At 33.7% G+C, this 23,221-nt stretch overlaps 1 protein-coding gene and 1 non-coding gene across 3 annotated transcripts in view; one reads left to right on the top strand and one right to left on the bottom strand.

Annotated features, from left to right (window-relative positions):
• LOC114328735 (puratrophin-1) overlaps nucleotides 1-23,221 on the top strand; it is a 988,347-nt gene that overhangs the window by 350,438 nt on the left and 614,688 nt on the right. The window lies entirely within an intron of this gene.
• On the bottom strand, nucleotides 17,754-17,825 carry Trnaf-gaa (transfer RNA phenylalanine (anticodon GAA)). Its single transcript has one exon. It is a non-coding gene; the product is annotated as a tRNA-Phe (tRNA).

Below are 23,221 nucleotides of genomic sequence, written 5' to 3'. Positions count from 1 at the left end.
ACTTTCTCTCTTCCGGAGATATAAGCCTCTAAGATCGTTTATTATAGTTATTTTTTGATGTTTTGTGTTTTATGGCAATATCGATACATGTTAGCTTGTAACGGTCTAAATTAACATTTATAACATTTTCTGTTATACCAATCTCTGTCTTGTAAAAAGGGCTATTTTTGACCCTTTCGAGGGGCATATCTCAGACCCAAGTCCACCTAGAGGGCTAAAAAAGTAGTTATGGCTTATTTTTAAAGGTACAATAATATATTAATAGTTGAATGGACAAAAGTGGTCGAAAACTAAAAAAATAATAAGGGTGCTGAGCATGTATGATCTCGTTTACGTTCTAGACAACTTTGCTGGATCAGATAATTTGATCTGCTTAAAATCTGCTCAAAAGTAAAAGTTAAAGTAAGAAGACTGCATACTTGGGGCACATATTATGAGGAGAACGATACACTTTTCAGCAACTGATACTTGAAAGAATGATAGAGGTTAAGAGTGGTCTGGGACGTAAAAATATGTCATGGCTGCATAATATTCGCGAATGGACAGGAGTACACGGCTACGAAATGCTTCGCAGTGCTGCTTAAAACAAAATTATTTAATCCTGACTATCTAACATCTCACCTGACAAGAAAATGTTCGGTGGACGCCTACGCAGAAATGCACGGCACCTTAAGAAGAAGAACAAAACCTGCTTTATTAATATTACTTTTTTATATAACGATTTCCATCAAATTTGTATACTAATTTTTCTTTTTTTTTCAGGTAAGAAAACGAACATTATTTAACTACTAAGACATTTGGTATGTATATTCAAAAAATAAGAATGTACCGATAAGTACAAAAAATTTTCGGTAGAAAATTTTTATGCAACTTAAATTTTGATATAGATTTTCAGACTAAAATGTTATAGTCCTTGGGCCCACATATAAAATTATTATGTATGACCACACCGTCGAAACTTTTTGTACATGTTATTTGGGTGGAGTCGGACAAATTTGGAGCTTGGCGCAGTATGGTAGTGGGGCGTTTGTCTGTCAAGCTGTCAAGAAGTTGTCAATTTTATACAAGAAAAAATGTATAACCAATATTTATTGGTTTTATCATATAAATCGCGAAAACAATATTGTCGGACAAAAATATTGGGCCATATGACGCGCCGGATACGCTAAATATGTCAAATTGATGAAAATAATAAATTTATTACCACATGGCTAATTTTAACAGAATCTACCAAAAAACCTTTACAATAATGTGGTAACCTTGTCGGACAATTTTCACGGGGCATATGCGCAGTCGGATGCGCCGAAGATGTCAATTTTCTGGAATTTTTTTATTTACAACAATTTTTCCGACAAAAATAGGAGGTTATAAGTAATTATATTCTAAATCAAAAAATCTAAGTGTTCGACAAAAATATTGGGGCAAATCGACCGTCGGACAAAATTTTTCATTTTTATTAGTAAATTATACTTTTAAACTGTACTGGGTTCGTGCATCCCTTATCTTCACAACCATTTTTCCGAAAAAAGTAGTAGGTTACAAGTAATTATATTATTAAACAAAAAATGTAATTATCTAACAAAAATATTGGGGCAAACGAACAGAAAACTTAATTCATTTAATTTATCGACGTCCTTAAGAGGAGGCATTGTCAAAAAAAAATTTAAAACAGTTTTTCTCGGTTACTTTTGAATCGATTTAGCTTAAAATTGGTACACACACTAAGTACAACATTTAAAAGGGCGTGACGTAGAGTTGTACCCAAAATTTTCCAGAATGTTTTCCGACAAGAGGGAAAATTTTGGAAAAGTTTTGACATGAAAATGTGTGTACATACTCCTTGAACAATGACAAACATCGTTCTGTAGCTTTTTTCTCGAATTTTCAAACAAAATTCCGACAAGAGGGAAAATTTCGGAAATTTTTTTGAAAATTTTGGACTCATTATTTTTGTCCGACAAGTGATCCAATATGCATTACACATATAAAAAACAGTACAAAATAAAAATGACATCTGTGGTAATAAATAAAAAATTCCAGGAGATTGACATCTTCGGCGCATCTGACTGCGCATATGCCCCGTGAAAATTGTCCGACAAGGTTACCACATTATTGTAAAAAGGTTTTATGGTAGATTCTGTTGAGATTAGCCATGTGGTAATGAATTTATTATTTTCATAAATTTGACATATTTAGCATGTCCGGCGTGTCATATGGCGCAATATTTTTGTCCGACAAAATTGTTTTCGCTGTTTATTTTGATAAAAACCATTGATTAAAATAAAATGACCAATGTGGTTATACATTTTTTTCTTGTATAAAATTGACAACTTCATGATAGCTTGACAGACAAACGCCCCACTCATAATGCGCCAAGCTCCAAATTTGTCCGACTCCACCCAAATAACAAGTAAAAAAAGTTTCGACGGTGTGGTCATAAATAATAATTTTATATGCGGGCCCAAGGGCTATTAAAGATTGGTTAATTTATAACTATTTTTCTTAGTTTTTAACCCTTTTTTGGTTTACTGTTTTAGTTGGGAATAAGCCTCAATTTTTTACTTTAAAATGAATTTCATTTGACTGTTTGATCTTCACTTTCGAAATCTTTATCAAAATACAAAACATGTTTTTGTTGACTGGTAAAAAATATTTGAGAACATACACCTGTAGTCAGTTTGACATAGACTAATCAACGGCATAGCAGCAATGATTGGAGGTTGAAACGATAACATGAGGACTTTAAAAAACGTTAAAATGAAAACCAACCTTATATTAAATTGCACTCATAAAATTATTAATGATTGACTTTCCCATACATTCTCTTTGAACAAACAAATCTTGATTTAGGTCAATTTTCTAGAAGCTGTTTGCATTATCAGTGACTTTATTATATTTTACACGAAACCACCCATGTAAGACAGATCTGGTAAATATATCGTGAGAATAATACCTTAAATAAAATAATTGGCACTTAATTTTAAATTAATTAATAAACTTAAGGAAGTTGTAACCAGAAAGGATGGTCCCATGATGGTTTATGTAGTACTGGTAGTTGAATTTATATCTTCATCGAGTCATGCGATGGGTACGATAATGATGTTCTCACCGACGACCGTTCGATAAATCTATTAGTGAATCCAGTCGTTATATCACAGAAAAAAATTTAAAGGAAACACATTACTTAGCAATAATTAAAGGATTAGCCAATTGTGTAAAAGTTAATTAATGCAACATACGGAGTAATTAAATAGTAGTAGTCAATTAGTAAGATTCGATTAGGTATATCTTACTAAATTTAAGTAGGAGGGCACGCTTTTGTTGTTTGGTTAGAATTATCACTCACTATAACATGTTAGCCACAGCTGCCCTTTATCCTTTTTATCATAATTTTCTTTGCTTTTTACCATATCTCAGCAACTGCCAGCAACATTGCAGCCTATATTTACTCCAATGAAATTAATCCAATCCTAACATATCCTAAAATCTGTATAATTTTTTTCGAATATACATTGATAATAGAGGCTGATGATTGCCAGTCCAAGTAATCCGCCACTTATTGACCAATTGTTTCCAGTAGATAAGCTGGTAAGCGGAAGGACACTCGTTTGTTCTAAAACCACTGACTGTTTAGATTACCTTTCGCGCATCATGTCTAAAAATTCGAAACCTATGATATCAATCCTTTTACCATTATTGAAGAAGAACTCATCAACAGATCGTAGACACTAGTTCTTCTATCAAATACAAGTAGATTCAGCTTCATCCTAATTTAATGTTGAAATCTATTTATGCTTCTTCGATTACACTAAAGGCGTTCAATTGTGTAAAGTGGTGTAAAGCTACTGTTAATCATAGAAAATATGGGATTCTAATGCGTCTAATTCTTCGACTTAGCTACTAGAACGACTTTTCTACAACATAATTGGTCCAAAGCTACTTGAAACAATACCTGTTCAGGCAGGTTGCCGACTCAAAAGAAGCTGCACAAATCATGTTCTTTCACTTACCACATTTATTGAGGCAGGGTTCCAGAGAAAACTAAAACTACAGTCGCATTCATATACTTAACAGCGGCCTACTATAGAGTATGGAGAGAAGGCATGATAAACAAGCTCCTACGTAACTAAGTAAAATCCCCTGTAAATTCACCGTTCGAATAATCAACAGCATGCTGGGTGACCGAACGTTTCAAGTGATCATGGGAACCGACATCAGCATCCCAAGAAAACTACAAAACAGATCCACAGGGATCTGTCCTAGCTCCTCGTCTCTTTAGCCTGTACATTGCTGATACACTAGAAACTAGATCGAGGAAGTTTGGTTACGCAGATAACTGGATCTTTGCAACAAGGTGTAAGTCATTTGAAGAAACAAAAGAAATCCTCACAGAGGACTTACACACAGTGGGAAAGTATTTCCGTAAATGGAGGTTCCAACCAAACGTTGCGAAAACAGAGGTTTCCACTTTCCACCTGAATAACAAGCTTGCAGGAAGAATACTCAACATCCATTTCGAAAACACCACACTCGCCTACAATAAAACACCAAAGTACCTTGGGGTAACTCTTGACAGAAGCCTCTCCTTCAAAGAACATCTGACAAAAACAGCGAAAAAACTTAAATCCAGAAACAACATCATCGAGAAACTGTGCGGCGCAACATCAGGAGCATCGGCTTCCACCTTGAGATCATCTGCCCTGGGCCTTGTTTTCTCAACCGCGTAATACTGCTCTCCAGCCTGGCTTAACAGCCTACATATACACAAAGTAGATGCCCGATTGAACAATACAATGCGAGTTTTTAAATCTACCCCTACGAAATGGCTCCCAGTACTGAGCCACATTCCACCACCCAAACTACGGCGCATACACTCCCTCACTAGTGGGTACAGAGAGATAATTGATAACGAGAGCCGTCAATCCATCAATCTGTTGTCAATCCGACAACTTTTGCAAAAAACCGCACATTATTTTTGGGAGATTGTAATTTTTGATATTATATGATAGTTACTCTTAATTGGTTTATTAATTATGTTTAAAGCTTCCTTAATAACTTTTTAGACCACAAGAAAACAAAAACTATATAAATTATATTTCGAAGGACACGACAACAACTCGGACATCATATTTACATCTTATTTAGGAACTACATTGGTGGTACTAAAGCATAATTACAATGCTGGTGGTTCCTTAAAAGGTGTCCTCAAAAATCACTGCCATTGTGTATTGTTTTTGCTGAGAATCTCCGACAATGTTAATTGGTAAGTGAAAACGATGTCACTAAAACAAATAGGGGAGATTTGGGACCAAATACTAAATATCGTTGTACACGGATTTGTTTTTATTCAAGACATAACAATAAAATATAATGGAACAAGGCCTAAAAATGGGAAAACCAGAAAACTATAATTGTACTATAGTATATCGCACAAAATTTGTTGAATGCGTTTTAGAGAAAACTGTGGTAACCTAAGATGGGCAGGAAATCGAGCAAGACCACAGCACAACAACAAATTCTTATGTCACAGCCAGTGGGAAGTAGACAAAAAGGTAGACCAAAACTTAGTGAACGGATAGTGTAGGTGATGATGCTAGGTGAGAGGTAGAGAAATATGTGCAGCAAACTAGCAACAGTTGGCAATGGATATGGCTGAATGGTGAAATAGACTTGGGAAGGTCAAGGCGCTACTATAGAACTGTAGCACCAATGACGATGATAATCCATCAATCACAAGAAGTTATTTTTGTACAAACAAATTTTCTTTCGCACTGACCATCTCTCTCTTTAATGCAAACCCCCCGAATGGAGTGTAGTGGTCGACGTAATGTCGTGTATTGTCCATCTCCAAAGATCTCTGGTTATTTCTTTTAACTCATGCATAGTAGTCCAGGGCGCATCTGTTTTGAGATGGACGTTGAGAGGTGACTCAAATGTTTTTGCAGAAATTGCTTGAAAATAACTCAAATAATAATATTTGAGTTATCCTCCCACTTAAAATGATCCGGATCATTCCGGAGAAAAAATTCGATTTTTTTATTGGTTTTTTGATTATAACTTTAAAACTTTTCTTTACTGAGGAAAGTTGTACTAACATAAAAGTTGCGTAATTAAATTTCCTACAATATAGAATTGGTTAAAAATTTAAAAAATAGTCACCCTTGTTGCAAAATAGCAATAATTACGAAAAAAACCATACAAAAACAAGTATTCGCATTTTACGTTTTTCTACCATTTATGCTACACTTAAGACCTTCATATTTTACCCAGAAAAACTTTATGATATAGTAAAATCACACTGTAAGTTTCATTAAGGTCGATTTAATAGATTTTGCAAAATAAATTTTGCAATCCAGCTTTCACAAAAAAATTTCATTTTTTTGAATGTTGCAGGACTGAAAATATAGCAGATAGCAAATTGAATTTTTTTTGCTTAGAGAAGTGTACTGTACCTTTCATTTGCAATTTGCAAAATTAAAATCGATTAGTTACCACGGCGTCAGGAAATTTTTTAAATAAACATTAATTTTTGGTGCTACGCGCAGGACAGCGGTGTTTGATTCACACAAGTTGATTTCTACCAAAATTTCTTCCAATCTTTATCTAATATATTATTTTCTTACTCTATATTTTGTTGTATTTTAATATTTTAATTCCACAAAAATCAAACTAATTTTATTATTGTTTGTGAAATATTGTTTAAACAATTGTATATGTTTAAAAATAATAAACTTTTATTTTCTAAGTTAAAATATATGAACAAAGAAAGTTTTTGCTAAAAAAAGTGTTATTTGAAAGGATAGAGTGTGTGTTTTTATTTTGCAATAAACAAATTTATTTATTTATATCGAAATGTAATAAAAATTAAAATGTATCAATCATTATCAAAGGTTATTGGAATACCCAATCACAGCAAACTATCCGCTGTCCTGCGCATAGCACCAATAATTAATGTTTATTTAAAAAAATTTCTGACGCCGTGGTAGTTAATCGATTTTAATTTGGCAAATTGGAAATAAAAGGTACAGTACACTTCTACACGCAAAAAAAATTCAACTTGCTATATGCTTTATTTTTAGTCCTGTAACATTTTGAAAAAATGAATTTTTTTGCGAAATTGGATTGCAAAATTTATTTTGCAAAATCCATTAAAACGATCTTAATGAAATTTACAGTATTGTTTTACTGTATCATAAAGTTTTTCTGGGTGAAATATGAAGGTCCTAAGTGTAGCATAAATGGTTGAAAAATGTAAAATGCGAATACTTGTTTTTGTATGGTTTTTTCGCAATTATTGCTATTTTGCAACAAGGGTGACTATTTTTTAAATTTTTAACTAACTCTGTATTATAGGAAATTGAATTACGCAACTTTTATATCAGTACAACTTTTCTCGGAAATGAATACTTTTAAAGTTATAATCAAAAAACGAAGAAAAAAACCGAATTTTTCCTTCATTTTTTGACATTTTGATTATTTAAACAATGTTCCGGATCTTTTTGAGTGGGAGGATAACTCAAATATTATTATTTGAGTTATTTTCAAGCAATTTCTGCAAAAAAATTTGAGTCACCTCTCAACGTCCAAATGTACTAATATTTTTACAGATGCGCCCTGGTCTATAGGTCTTTTGCATATTCCTGTAATTTTATCGACCCATTTTGTTATGGAGCTTCCTCCTGATCTTCGGTCTTCCATCCAAACTTTATCAACTAGTATAGTGAAGTTAATATACAATAGAAGACCATAGATTGTCTTACAAGATAAGTATTCCTACGTATATTTAAACATACATAAATATTGTCAATACCAACTAAGTTGTAATGTCTAGTTCAACTGTTATTTGATGTTGATAAAATACCTAGTACAATCCATTTATGTAAGTATATAAAAGAAATACCGAAATCCAGTCAATGATATGTATCAAAAATATTCGTTCAATTAACCTCAAGCCGAAAGTAACTCAATGTATTTTAAAGAGATATTATCTCAAATGCTAATGGTAATACGATAAATACTCTTAGTTTTTACTAATGAGGTGTTAATTGATCTAATTACTAATTCAAAACCAGATAAGATAGAACCCACGTATGTTATATAGAAACTTGTTTCAAAATATATGTACACTTCTTCCATAGTAAATTCGAAGATGAACTTCGAAAAAAAAAGACAATAAAACATCCGTTAGAAATAATTAATACAATAATAGAAATTAAATAAAAAAGAATATAAATAATAAACGGGGTGAATTTATAAAGTCATTACGATTGTAGAGAGACTCAAAAGAGTTAGATAATATATGTAGAAGAGGTATGTTTGATCGAGTACAGCACGCCAAGATGATGCAAATACTAAAAGAAGCAGGAATTAACAATCAAGATCTGAAAATAATTAGAAGCCTTTACTGGAATCAGACTGCAAACCTCAGAGTTGAAGGTAAACACACCGAATATGTGAACATCATGCGTGGAGTGAGGCAAGGCTGCATTTTGTCCCCTCTAATTTTTAATCTATTCTCTGAAAGAATATGCATCGAAGCTTTGCACGAAAATGAAAAAGGTATTCTACTAAACGGGTAACGGATGACACCATAGTCTTTGCGGAGAACCTAGAACACCTACAAGTCCTCATAAATAAAATCACGTGTTACACTCAACAATATGGACTCAATACAAACGTAGAGAAGACAAAGCTTATAATCATTAACAAGAAAAAGATAACAGAAGGTCAACTCTACATTAAACAAATCCCTGTAGAAAGAGTGACGTACTACAACTACCAAGGCACCATAATAAATGAAGAATGGACCAACAACCAAGAGGGCGCATCGGAAAAGCTAGATCCACCTTCAACCGTATTCTATTTTAAGAGCCACAACCTTTCTTTTGGCATAAAAGTAAAAATGCTGCGATGCTACGTCTTCTCTATCTTTTTTATGGTGTTGAATCGTGGACCTTGAACGAAGATCTTCTTCTTCTTCAGTCTTCAGTAATCCACCTTTAGGATTAGGCCTCGCACAATTCAATCCAGTGTTTTCTATTTTGCGCCACTTGATTTCAGTTGTGTCCTCCAATCGTCTTAATATCACTAGCCCATCTCATTTGTGGCCCTCCTGAACTTTTCCTTGTGTCCTGCGCATTGTGTCCTGCGAAGCTCCATTTTAACTTGGCAGCATGTTCTCCTGCGTCTTTTACTTTGGTTTTGCTTCTAATCCATTTATTTGCGTTTTTGTCTATAAGTCTCATCTCGAGCATTGATCTTTCCATCGCTCTTGAACGAAGATGAAAATTGGAAGCATTTGAGATGTGGTTATATCCGATAATTTTTAAAATCCCGTGGACTGACTAGGTCACAAATAAGAAAGTCCTTAGAAGAATGAGGAGAACCGAGAGGTACTAACCACCATCAAATCTTGAAAGTTGGAATACTTTGGACACATTATGCGAATTGAATCCAGATATGCCCTCCTACAAGCCATCCTGCTTCTTCTTCTTATTTTGTATAGACACGACTCTGTCTGTTTTTTCAATGTGCCTCTAGAAAGTTGTCGTTTCATGGTTTTCGTGGTCTTCCCACTGATCGTCTTCCTATTTGGGAACCGTCTCTCGCTGTCCTGACTACCCTATTTGTTGTCATTCGGCTTATGTGGTCATTCCATTCTATTCTTCTGTTTCTTACCCAGTTATTAATGTTATCCACCTTGCATCTCCGTCGTATATCTGTACTTCTAGCTCTGTCCCATAGAGTCTTACCATCGATTTTTCGAAGGGTTTTCATCTCCGCTGTTTCGAGCAATCTTTTTGTCCTCTCTGTGTCGGGTCGTGTATGTTTGGTAAATTCTGCCTTTCATTTCTTTTCCGATATTTTTATTTCTCCATATTGTGTCATTCAGGCAACCTGCGGCTCTGTTTCTCTATTCACTTGATCTTCCACTTCTGTTTCGAGCCTTCCGTAGCTAGGTAGTGTGATGCCTAGCTATTTAAACTCCATCACTTGTTCTATTATCTGACCTTCCAGCTCCAATTTACATCTTATTGGATCTGCTGTTATAACCATGCATTTTGTCTTTTGTGAGGAAATTAACATGTTAAATTTTCTGGCGATTTTCATCTTCACTTTGAGAGATTAGTATTGCATCGGCCGCATAGCAGAGTATTTTAAGTTGTTTTTCTCCCATTTGGTATCCTTTTTTAGTTTTTACTTTTTTTATTATTTCGTCCATGATCAGGTTGAACAATAAAGGACTCAAGGAATCCCCCTGTCTTATCCCATTGCCGGCTTCAATTGGGTTAGTTAATTAATCGTCCACTTTTACTTTTATTGTGTTGTTCTGGTAGATGTTTTCGATCGTTTTAATTATTCCTAGAGGTACCTGTCTCGAGTATAGTATATTAACAAATCGATAACGTCCTTTAATGTGACCCTGTCAAATGCTTTCTTAAAATCCACGAAAAATAAATATGCCGGTTTGTTGTATTCCAACGATTTCTCTTGAACTTGCCTCATTATAAATATATAGCCTCAGTGCATGATCTTCCCGACCTAAAACCTTGTTGTTCTTCTGCTAATGTTATAATTTCATTCAATTTGTTTGTTATCACTTTGGTTGTTAATTTTAATGTTGTGTTTAATAAGTTAATTTTCTATTTTTTAATTTTCTTAATGCTTCCTTTACCTCTCCCTCCTCGATGTTTATTTATTCGTTTGTTGTAACTTCAGGTGTTGGTGGTTCATTATCGTCGCCTTTAGCAAATATTAGATCGGAAGTAGTCTGCCCATGTTTCCTTCTGAATGTGTTTAGCTTTTATTAATTCGTTTATCTCCTTTCTTTGCCCTCTGATCATTCTCCATACTTCTTTTTGTGTTCCTTAGAAGTTGTGTTCCATCTGTTAAGCCATCCTGCAAGGAAAAATATTTGTAAAGCAAGGTCCATGAAGAAGAAGAACATCCTGGCTAAAGAACCTCAGAACCTGGTTTAACACAACACCTGTGCAGCTTTTCCGCGTTGCTACAGATAAAATAAAGATTGTCATGATAATCTCCGACATTTGTTACGGATAGGCAAATCAAGAAGAAGAAAAAGAGGAGACAGTGAGCCTGTATAACAATATCTGAGAAAAGAGAGACCTATGAAAACTTAAAAAGACAGAAATCGTCGCAGGTTTGGTATATCAATGTTAACAAATATTCATAAAATATCAGCCCTACTCTCCCCTACAGTGCATCAGTTTAGTTTTTTTAAGAAATATTTAACCTTGAACAATAAATTTTCTTCTCGAAGAGGTAATGAAATGACTTTTAATATCAATAAATAACACAGCTCTTTAGAGAATTATAAAAACGACATCAATGGACTTATAAGAACAAGAGAAGATTTCTATTATTACGGCAGGTGAATCACATACGCACTCATAAAAAGAATTACTCTCGTTTTAATGGAATGAAAATTATCGATGTTGACACAGATTTATTCGAAAGACACCATCGCTTATAAGGATTATAAAAATACAGTAAAATTCGAATATGTTTTTAGATAAATATTGATTGAATGGACCTATCTTCAATAGATCCACACAATCTAGCTACACACAAGATCACATTCGCTGATAATATATGCAGGGTATCTCCGAAAATAGTGCGTCCCTTAAAGGTATGGGTAGAAGGCACCATGTCAAGCAAAAAGGTGTTATAACGTTTTTTTCTAAATTCAACGGTTTGGCCAAAAAACGAAAAACATTTTGGTACGCAAATTGAAATCTGTCAACTACGTGCAGTACGAAAATCTAACCGTAGACAGTCACACATTTAGCAAAAAGAGTTTGGAACAATCTTGTTTATAGTCCAGATAAATAAGGTTTTTGTCGGGATACTTGAGCAGCCAGGTTGCAAATGGATTTTTTGGGTACTATATACCTAATACATTATAAATGCAAAAAGGCCCGTCACAATTCGGACGAGAAACTTAGTTATTAAGAAATAAGGGTCAAAAATGGCAGTTTTTTCGTTTAAATCGCTACAGGTAAAAATAGGGTAATTAAATATCTTATTTATAATATTCTTCTTTTTGTAGATGAGCCAAGGTTTAAAATGGCACTTTTTGAATTTTGGTCCGATCCTTTTTTGTTTCGGAAAGTCCAAAATAAGACTAAAATTTTAAAAATAAAAAATGTGCTATATCTTTTGCAAACATGGCCTAAGACTTTCATATTGCACGAAAAGTTGAGCCAAACATTCCATATAATGCACAAAAAAATTTTAAGACGATTCGTCAATTAGTTTAAATTTTATTCAATTTGTTTATCGCAAAGAGCTTCTTTTTCGCAATGTTATTGTTTAAAAAATAATGACATAGCAAATCTGTGGAAACCACATGCAAGAATAATGTTTATATTTTTAAAGTATTGAAACAAATCATTAAAAAGTCGTTTTTATCATTCCGAAAAAAGGTTAGTTATATAGAGTCATTTTTGGCTGCTAAACAATTTGAATAATTTCGTTAATATTGACTATAGACTAAATCTACTTTAGGATTTCAAAAGCTGGTATTTTTATACGAATTTTCAGAAAAAAACTTTTTGCCTACCTACGTTAATTAGGTTCAAAGTTAGCCACTTTTATTTTTTAATTCGCAGTTACTTCTTTATACATCAAATTCTCCTGTAACAGAGTTAGTTACCATACTACTCCGAAACGGCTTGGCCGATTTTTATAAAATTTTACACGTTTATCCTGTAGGACGTTGAAGAGGTTTTAATCTATTTTTTATACCCATAAGTTATAAGGGGGGTTGCCCCCCTGACATTTTTTTTATTTTTTTGGACAAAATTATCTACTTTAATTTTATATGATGTATAATTAAAAAATACCTACAACCCTTAATTTTCACTCCTCTATCAGCAACCCCTATTTGTTAATAGCCATCTATATATTTCCATCCATAAAATTCTCCTGTCACAGTGTTAGTTTCCATACTCCTCCGATACCGCTTGACCGATTTTTATGAAATTATATATGTATATTCGGTAGGTCTTAGAATCGGTCGTAATCTATTTTTCATATCCCTGAGTGATAAGGGGAGTTCCCCCTAACATTTTGTAATGTTAGGTGGGGTTGTGTGTACATAACGTACTCTATAAGACTACGAGTACATACAAATTAAAAAAAATATGATCAAAATCCATCAACAAGTTCCAGCGATATTAATCGCAGCATAGGTTTGCAGAATCAGTTTCGTTTTTTGAGTGCACGTATTTTAGTAATTCCCCTCCACCGACCACAAATTAATTCCGTTCGGACGCCATTTTTAAAGCTTTATTAACCACTCTGTTGAGGTTCAAAGTTTACTCAAACTTTTACACATAACCTATATATCTTCAACTTCAAAATGGCCGTCAAAGTAGCCGTCAATTAAATAAAAATATTGGCTAACTTTGACCGTAATTAACCTAGGCGAAAAGTTTTTCTTTGAAATTCGTATAAAAATATCAGTTTTTCAAATTCCATTGTAGTTTTAGCCTACAGTCAATATTAACAAAGTTATTCAAATTGTTTATAAGACAAAAATGACTCTATTTTAGTAAAATGTTTTCTGAGTGATAAAAATGACTTTTTAATGATTTTTAAATGAGTTGAAACATGACTATTCTTCTTTTATGTTGTTTTCACAGAATTGCTGTATCATTATTATTTTCTGAACAATAACATTGCGAAAAAAAGCTCTTTGGGATAAACAAATTGAATAAAATTTAAACTAATTGACGCATCGTCTCAAAATTTTTTGTGCAATGTACGGACTGTTTGGCTCAACTTTTCATGCAATATGAAAGTCCTAAACTCATTTTCGCAAAAGTTATAGCAAATCTTTTATTTTCGAAATTTTAGTTTTATTTTGCAATATCCGAAGCAAAAAATAATCGTACCAAAATTCAAAAAGCCCTATTTTAAACCTTGGCTTATCTACTAAAAGAAAAATATTATAAATAAGACATTTAATTTCCCTATTTTTACCTGTAGCGATTTAAACGAAAAACCTCTCATTTTTAACACGTATATGTTAATAACTAAATTTCTCGTCCAAACTGTGACGGGCATTTTTGTATTTATAATGTATTAGGTATATAGTACCCAAAAAACCCATTTGCAACCTGGCTGCTCAAGTGTCCCGAACATGGTATATTTTTGCCTTATTTCCCTGGTGTATTAGTGTCACCGCGAGATAGCAGTGTTGTAAATTTTTAGTTTCTTTTGAATATTTGTAACGATTCGTTACTTTAATTTATTATCAATACCCGGTACTTTATGCTCGTTACTTCCGGTACTTTTAATTTTCAGTTAGAGAACAGTGTAACAGTACCAAAAAGTGTAAAAGTAATTTAGCTTTCAAAATGTATGTGCATCGGTATCCCGAAAGGCGAACGCCTAATCCTCAAACTGTTGTGAATGTTTCTCAAAGGATATTTGAAACGGGTTCTGTTGCACCGGAAAAAAATAGCGGAAGAACAAGAAGTGTTCGTTGATTAAATGTAGAAGACGACATCTTAGATGCTTTGGAGAATAATCCAAATGTAAATATACGAGCAGTGGCTAAAATGGTTGGCATGTCGAAAAACGTTGTTCATAGAATATTTTGGGAACAACTTCTGCATCCACATCATTATCAGAGAGTACAAGATTTACACCAAGGTTATCTTCCTCGACGATTAACCTTTTTTAGGTGGTTTCAAGATAAACTCGTTAGAAAAACCAAATTTCCTTCTAAATTGTTATGCGCGAATAAAGCATGTTTCACGAGAAATGGTGTGTATAATTTTCATAATTGTTCCATACGCACAATTTAATACGTATGTACAGCCACATTTCAAAGGCCTCGAAACGATTAATGGTGGATATTTTTAATGTCCAACCTTCGACACCGTATAAGAGGACTGACCAAATTTAACATTTAGTCATGCTCTTTCAAAGTTGAAGTCACATACAGAAAAATGATCTCATTTTTAGAAATCTTGTGCGGGCTATCTCGATTCTACATTTTTATCTCTTTATCTAGATCTAGTTGTTCAGTAATATTACAACCAAAATATTTAAAACTAGGTACTCTTTAAATTAAATGACCATCAACATATAACCGTGAATCTTGATGTGCCAAACGGCTAAACACCATGTATTTTGTTTTTGAACAGTTTATGTTATGTTTAGGTGAAACTATCTTCCCACTGTGTCAATGGCATTTAAAAGGCATTGTAATCCATTCATGTCATCACTTAAAATGACTGGATCGTCTACATATCTGATTGTATTTATCAGAATTCCATTAACTTTCACGCCCCATTCCAAATTATGCAGCGTTTCTTTAAATATTCTATCTGAATATAAATTTAACAACAGTGGGGACAGTATACAACCTTGTCTGACACCTCTTTGTATTTTACATATTTCTGTTGATTTTCCATTTGTGCAAGCTTTCGCTGTTTGACGCCAGTATAACTTTTCGTAATGATTCGTACGTCTTGACTGTCAACTCCTTTAACCTTTAATATTTTAATTAATTTGTGATGCTGTACTCGATCAAAGGCTTTTTTATAGACAATAAATAAAGCAGAGACGTCTTTACTTTGATCTCGGCATTTCTGCAATAATACATTTACTGCAAAGAGTGCGTCCCGGATTCCCAGTTCATTTCTGAAGCCAAATTGTGTTTCATCCTGTCCTTCTTTACATTTATCTCTGATTTTACTGTGGGTGATATGTAGAAATATTTTCAAAGTGTGGCTCATAAGGCTTGTCATTCTATAATCGCTATAGTTTTTCGGACTTTATTTTTTTGGTTGGTTTATGAATTTGGACTTTAACCAATCTTCAGGGATATCGCCATTCTAATAAACATCATTGAAAAGTTTGATCAGTATTCCAATGTTTCCTCATTTATGAGCTTTAACATCTCTGTCGGTGTGTTGTCAGAGCCAACGGCCTTCTTGTTTTTTTTTTGCCAATTTTACAGCATGTAGTATTTCTGATTTTAGTATTTCTGGTCCTTCACCTTCATCTAAAATCTCCAGTTCTTCTTCTTCTTCTAAATACACTATACATTAGTATTTCAAACGTTTTACATGAAGCATTATGTCTTGTGAAGATTATGTTATGATTATCACGTGAAAAGGAATCAGACCAAGTTCGAAACTTTAAGGGTTATGGGTATGGTTTTAAACTTTATGGGTTACTAAGACACATAAACAGAATGTTACATTATAACTTTGCATGTTTCTACTATAATTTACAATATACATTCTAATAATTACCCATAATCCCACTGAAGAGAAGAACGAACACAAGTTAATCGTTTTATTGTTTAGCTCCACACCTGCCACCCCAGGGGGTATCCCGTTTCTCTATCGGCTAGAGAAAAGGTGAAAGGAATTTTTGATCTAGGCTTTCTGCACGTAAACGTTTACGTGCAGAAAGAAATTTTTGAAATAGGGATAGTCACCTGAAATTTACCGTTAGGATATTAGAGGATGGGCCTTAAATTAAAAGAATGACCTACCAAGCGTTTTGCTCATGTTTTAAAGTTAATAGAAGAGCACTTATTCTTCTGCAGCGTATAGAGCCTTTAGGTTTTTCACAAAAATAAGTTACGTGTTTTGTTTTTGTTATAATAGAAAACATCCAACGATTTTGTAATTGTTGTTCTTTTGACTTTAAATGTTTTCAACCAGATCATTAAAAGATATGGAAAATGTAAAGAGATAAATCATTTTCTTTAATAGCCCACTTATAGATGTAGAAAACGTTATCAGCACTTAATACCTTCTACCTATTCGTGTTTAGTAGCAATTTATAACATTATGGTGCATCACAAAATGCATCCATTACATAAATCCTAATTTTGTAATATACTCGTAATTTGATGGGGTACAGATTACCCGAAGACCGTTTCTCTCACGATTACAAGACCCCCTTGGACATCACGATATCATAAATGCTATACACTTCTGAATTTAGAGGAGCTCGTAACTTGATAAAGGGAAAACTTGCTCTAAGGTTCACGCAGAAAAATCGATTTTACGGCAAATTTGATGAGACGGCAAAGCGGTTTTTGCTCGAAAAACTTTGAACTCTCTCGCGGTTGGTAGTTGTGCAATTAGCTACAAAAAGTGGAATACGGTGCTTTTCGTTAAATATATAGATATATTTTATGGAAGATGCAGCCTTAGTTAGTTGATGAGATTAAAGAGGAGTTTAAGGGCCAAAATATTACGATGTTTCCTGAAGTGCGAGATATGTTGGCCCTACAGTTTAATCAGAAAAACTGATAGAAAGTTAGAACCACTCTATCATATTTTTTGTAAAATTGCTACAGATTTGGAGCAATCTGGAATTTGGAGGGTAAAACTGGAGGAACTAATGCGATATCGGTGTATATTATGTATTCGAAATTTAGAAAGTTCAAAACGACAGAAAAATTTAAAACTTCTTTTTTGTAAAATGTTATTAGGTCTCAAGCTTTAAATATAAAATATAAAATGATTCCTCAGAACGTGATGAGGATAGTGTGTAGAGATACAGAAATAAATAAAAAAAAAGAATGTGTGTGTACTTTGTACGCACGTAAGAAGTTATACTTCTATTATATGATTTCAACGAAATAAATATACTTTCGAACAGTTTATTTATATTTTATTTAAAGATTAAACTAATTTTTACTTAGTACTTTCCAAACATTTTTATTAAAACAATACCAAAAATTAAAAAAAAATAGAAAACACCCGGATTCGAACCGGAGACCTCTTGATCTTCAGTCGAGCGCTCTACCACTGAGCTATACTCCTTTTATTTGTACGGACGTGGACTACAAGATTTCTCAAATATAGTGTCAAATAGACCAAGTGAAGTATAAAAATACTTTAAATATTACTTATTATCTTATTCCTGAGGTAAACAAATCCAAAGATACAAAAATTATAATAAATATATTTACTAAAAACACTAATATATTCTTTCCACACCTTTTTTGGACCAATACATACATAACTTAAAACATTTAGCAACGAACTCCACACTGTCTGTGTGCTCATGCGCACAGAATAATAAAAATTCACTTCCAATCGCGTCTAAAGAAGTATAACTTCAACAATGTAATGAGTACTAAGACAAAAGAAAATTGGATGTAAAATCTTCAATTGTCCTCTCAGCGATGAAACTCGTCAATCATCATAGCATTTCGGATTTAGAGGCCGGCTCTGAAAAATTTAGTTAATGTAGAGATTCATTTAATGTATTGAGAAAGCAATATAATGGAGTTCCTCGAGATATTCTGTGGTGGGCACTCAATAAGAAAGGAGTCCCCGGGAATTATGTAAAGATTGTGAGGGATATGTACGATGTAGCAACAACTAGTGTAACGACAAGTAGTGTGGGACAGCCTGATAAATTTTATGTGAAAGTAGGATGGCACCAAGGGTTCGTGCTTACTCTAAAACTAAAACAAATCTTTAAAACTCAAAAAAAAAAAGAAAATGACTATTTTCCTGGCTCAAAAACACAAGTAAAAGATATTATTTTTATAATCATCACATACCTAAATTCAAGTTCAAACCTTCTTCTATTAGGTTAGGTTAGCACTGGCTTGAAGTCAACGAGCCTTTTTTTGTAGAAAAATACACCACAATTGCTAGGTATGATCGTCCAAGCTCAGCTTACGGGGGCACCCTAATTCTATCTACGAGCAATGATTTTTCTTCGGTAACAAAATATAACTTTCTGCTAAGTGAAGCCTTCTTTGAGTTTTCGTTAATTTACAATAAGAATCTTAATCTTTATATTATTTGCATTTATAGATCACCTAGCTCTTCCGTGGAACTATTTTTTCAGAACCTGCTAAATTTGTTAGATGACCTGCCCTATACAAGTAAAAAAAAATTATGCGGGGACTTTAACATTGATTATGCTGCTGCTAGTGCTACACAAATATCCTTGGTCAACATATTTGAATCGTATGGTCTAACAATGCACGTTGATTCTCCTACAAGGATTACAAAAACTTTATCTACCATAATTGATTATACTGTCTCAGATTTTTCACCCCTTCATGTCCACTCTACAATTATTAATGCTGGACTATCTGATCATGAAGCAGTTTATACGAAGTTTAATATCTTGAGCAAACCCTCCTCGAAAACCCGACGTTTAGGCAGGATCTTTTCCACCCGGAACTTTCGTAATTTCCAAAATTTATGCTTAACCTCTGAGTGGCGCTTTCCTGCTATGGACGTGGATAATAATTTCAGTGCTTTTTTGGATAAGCTTGTCTGTTTCTTCAATAAAGCATTTCCTTTAATTGCAATTAAGCCAAAACATCGCAAACCCTGGACTACTAACGGTATCCGAATATCTTCCAAGAATATGCGTTCTCTTCTCTATATCAGGAAATTTACTACCAACGTCTCTATCACTGAATATATCACAAAGTACAGGGCAACCTATCTTAAACTTATAAAATCAGCTAAAAAAGACTACTACCATAACCGTTTGGGAAGCTCAAAAAGTGTTGCAAAAGAAACTTGGTCCATAATAAACGATCTTCGAAATAAAACCCACACTGCTAAAACAATTATTTCCCTTCCAGACCCTGAAAATCTAAATGAATACTTTGTTAATGTGAGTAAAAATATTGCATTAACTATTTTACCACTGGATAGGATAACACTGGAAGGAAATTTTTCAAAACAATTCACAGTGAATAAAGGACTGAAACAGGGTGACCCTCTATCTACAGACTTATTTAACTTGGTACTAGAACACATAGTAAGAAGGATAAAAATTAATACAAGCGGTACCATATTTAACAACAGACAGCAGTTTATAGCTTACGCTGATGATCTAGTCATCCTATCAAGAACAAAGGAACATCTCCAAAAAATATTCCAAAAGTTCGAAGCGGAAGCAAAAAGGTATGGATTAAGAATCAACCAAGGAAAAACACAATACATGGTAATGAAAGGAGATATAAATAAAGAGGATAACTATATAAAAATGAAAGGAGAAGGAGATGAATATAAATTTAAGGAAGTAGCAGAATTCGAATACCTGGGAGTGACTGTAACCAGTACTGGAAGGGAAGAAAAAGAAATAGATAAAAGATTATTGAAGGGAAGTCGAGTTGTGGGTGCCTTAAACACGATATTAAAAGCAAAAAATGTATCAATAAACGCGAAAATCAGAATGTATGAAACGATAATACGGCCCACAGTGTTGTATGCGAGCGAAACGTGGGTAATGAATCAACAAGAGGAGAAGAAGATACAGATATGGGAAAGGAAGATCCTGAGAAAAATTTTTGGAGGTATACAGATAGCGGAGAAAACCTGGAGGAGGCGAACAAATGAAGAAGTAATGAGGATGTATGGGAGACCAAAAATAACGACAAAAATACGAGCCCAAAGAGTTAGATGGCTGGGACATATTACTCGAATGCCAGAAACTAGAAACGTCAAACGAATATTGAATGACAGAGCATTGGGAAAAAGGAGACGAGGTCGACCAAGGAAGAGATGGTTAGAGGCTGCAGAGAGGGATTTGGAAGAAATCGGGGTGAAGGACTGGAGAAAGAGTGCAGAGGACCGAACAGAATGGAGAAATATTATCCAGAATTTAGAAGCCGTAGGCCTATAAGGCCTGTTAGCGCTGTTATATGTATTTTACCACAACAAGATTCCATTGCTTATCTCCCTAATTCAAGAAAGGTCTCGAATTCATTCTTTATAAAACCAGTTGATAAATCTGAACTGATCCAAACAATCAATAGTATCAAAAGCAAATCCTCCGGTAGTACTGATGGTCCATCGATAAAAAATTTTTCTAATCTCCCAGAAAATGTGTTAGAAGTCCTCATCTCACTAATTAATGATTCCTTTGAGAAAGATAAATTTCCAGAGTGCCTGAAGACAGCCATCATTATTCCTCTTCATAAGGGTGGTGAAATATCTAATACCTGCAATTATAGACCTATTGCACTACTACCGGTACTCTCCAAAATTATTGAGAGACTCATAAAAGCCCGACTTATGTCCTTTTCAGTTGAAAACAACATTTTATCACAAAATCAGTTCGGCTTTTTAAATAATAAATGCACCACTGATGCCATCTTTTCTGTACTACATGAGGTTTATCACGCACTGAACAATAATCTTCACACTGCCACCGTTTTTTGTGACGACGCCAAAGCTTTTGATTGTGTAAATCATAACATTTTGATAAGAAAACTAAATTTCGACGGAATTCGAGGTATTTCTTTAGATTGGTTCCAATCTTACTTGGATTATAGGAAACAACTGGTTAGAGCAAATGATACAGGCTCTAGTCTCAAAAACATTGTATGTGGGGTATCTCAAGGTTCAGTATTGGGCCCTCTACTTTTTCTTATCTTTATTAATGACATCACTATTTTAAAAATCGATGGAAAAGTCTTTCTTTTTTGCTGATGATACCAGTATCACTTGGAGCAACTCAAATATTGCAACTCTTCATGCTTCTATAACTTCTAATCTACTTACAATAAAAACCTGGTCTGACTCTAATTTACTCTCGTTTAACGTAGATAAAACAGTAGCAGTGTCTTATAAAGGAGTCCTTCAACCCTTACCTCTTAATAACAGCCAGATCAGTACCGTTGATTCTGTAAAATTTCTTGGTATTTTTTTAGACAGCAACCTTAAATGGTCCCACCATATCGACTTGTTAAGGAAGAAACTATCCTCAGCTTGCTATGCTATAAGATCTGTTTCGAATGAACTCAATTTAGCATCTTCCAAAATAACATATTTTTCTTTGTTCGAGTCACATCTTCGTTATGGTCTTCCTTTTTGGGGTTCTGGTACAGCTGCCCAATTCGATGTTATTTTCAAATTACAAAAATGAGCAATTAGATATCTGTTTGGCCTCAGAAGAACAACACATTGCAGAAGTTACTTCAAAGATCACAGAATTTTAACCCTTCCATCTTTGGATATTTTAGAAACTGTTTGCTTAATTCGTAAACATCTACATGTCTTTCCACCAAGACCTAATCATGACTACTTCACGAGAAATTCTACGTTTGACGTCTATATGCCGACCCCGTCCTCTGAGTTGGTAAAGAAATCTATATTATATTCCGCAAAAAAACTTTACAACCATCTCCTTCTACAACTTAAATCTGCAGCATCTTTCCCCAAATTCCGCAAACTGACAAAAGCCTACCTATCTGCAAGACCATATTATTCAGTAGAAAATTTTCTTAATCAATAACTAAGAAATTACAGTACCCTTTGCACAAGTAGTATTTTTATTATCATTTTTTTGTCTATATTTGGGTGTCATATGCAGCAGCTTAACTTTTAAACTTATTAATTACTGGGTAGACTATGCATTTGCAATTTACTTAAATTTTGCAATTGATTAATTCTGTTTAACTTCATTATTATTGTTATTATTGTAAATATATTGACGATTTATGTAATTTTAGTAAATTGGATTGTTATTGTTTTGTTTTCTTGACTTTCTATAAGCTTTGTCGATAAAATTGTACAATTTTTCATGACAATAAAGCATATTTCTATTCTATTCTATAGGTCTTGATAATAATTTTTGCCATATTGTATTCTAAAATATATTTTTTAACTGTTAATAGAAAAGGTTCCGTATGTGTAGGCGCACGATCGGACTGCATTAACAACTAAAAAACAATGTTTTTAAAATTAAATAAGCCCAAAATACCTATCAAAAACTAATAGAATAAGAAAATAATAATTTCGCCGCAAAACGAAATCAAGAGATATCTTATATATATTTCGGCTCGTTCAGAGAGCATACCCTTCCCGGTTTCAAGCTCCTTAGCTTTCTTCAGAGAGTATATACATATATGACTACCTGAGGTGTATATATACACTCTCTGAAGAAAGCTATGCAGCTTGAAACCGGTAAGGATGTTTATGGTGCTCTCTGAACGAACCGAATTATAAGACGTCTCTTGATTTCGTTCTGCAGCGAAATTATTATTTTCTGTTAGTCTTACTCCTAACTGAGTATTGAGACCAAGTTCTCGTTGGAATTTTGCAACGCTGATTAGGCAGGAAGTGAGGAGCAAATTATAGACCTCCCGGACCTTCTTTGATTTCAGCATTTGCCTGGTTTGTAAATGATAGAAACCACGAAGGCGCTACCAAAAACTTCAATAAAAGTTTTATTT

The sequence above is a fragment of the Diabrotica virgifera genome, chromosome 9 (assembly GCF_917563875.1).
Source record: "Diabrotica virgifera virgifera chromosome 9, PGI_DIABVI_V3a".
NCBI classification, from domain to species: domain Eukaryota; kingdom Metazoa; phylum Arthropoda; class Insecta; order Coleoptera; family Chrysomelidae; genus Diabrotica; species Diabrotica virgifera.
The sequence above is the reverse complement of the archived record's forward strand: the minus strand, read 5'-3'. Positions and strand labels throughout refer to the sequence as shown.